The following is a 1,157-nucleotide window of genomic DNA, read 5'->3' on the forward strand; positions in this document are numbered from 1 at the left end:
ACACAAATAATAATACATTCAAAGTGACTGAAAAGGCACAAGCTGAAGCATAATGCTTGTATTTAAGCCTGTCCTGTCCATGTTCATTTCTTTGGTGCCACTGGCAGTCCTTGTTGATCCCTGTGTTGCCTTTTGTAAATAAATACTTTCTTTGCTTCATATTGTGTCCTGGCTTTTGTGTGACTGCACCCTCACTTGCCCAGACCTGTTGCCCTTATGTTGCGTCCCACATAAATCAGCCATGACACACGACAGGTTCCCCCCCCCAGGAGAACTTGTGCAACAAGAAGCTGTGTGTCTTCACTGTCCCCACCATTAACCAATCAGCAGCAGAGACTGTTCCCATCATTAGCCAATCAGCAGCAGAGATTACTTCCACCATTAGCCAATCAGCAACAGAGACTGTCCCCACCATTAACCAATCAGCATTAAGGGACTGTCCCCACCATTAACCAATCAGAAGCAGAGACATTGCACATGCACGTGTGAATGTATTTAATAGGGTTCTTTATATAGTGTAAAGTGAAAATCATATTCTAAGTAAACTGTACTTGCCTGTGTGAGTGTCCTCACCTGTCCCTGTTGAATAGTGTTGATTATGTGTGTGTGTGTGTGTGTGTAGTGTGGGTGTGTGTGTGTGTGTGTGTGTGTAGTGTGGGTGTGTGTGTGTGTGTAGTGTGGGTGTGAAGTGTGGTCTATGTGTACTGTGACCCTCACCTCTCTCCGTTGTAGACGTACTCCAGGGGGGGGGGTGGCTGACCCAGACTGCGCCAGCGAGGTTTGGGGTTGCCCTGGGAGACCAGGAGACTCCTGTGGGGCTTCAGCAGCAGAGCTGTGCCCGTCACCACGGCTACCAGGACCAGCAGCGTCACCAGGATACCTGCACACACACACACACTTTATCATTAACACAATTTATCATTTAACACACACACACACACACACACACACACCCACAGACACACACAAGACGACAAGGACTAACAGGGACACCAAGATACCTGCACATACACACATATCATCATTTAACACACACACACACACACACACACATTTACACACTCACTTTATCAGCAACACACACACACACACACACACCACACACACACACACACACACACACACAAAACAAACATACACAGACACCCACGCACACA

The sequence above is a fragment of the Sprattus sprattus genome (assembly GCF_963457725.1).
Source record: "Sprattus sprattus genome assembly, chromosome: 17".
Taxonomy (NCBI): domain Eukaryota; kingdom Metazoa; phylum Chordata; class Actinopteri; order Clupeiformes; family Clupeidae; genus Sprattus; species Sprattus sprattus.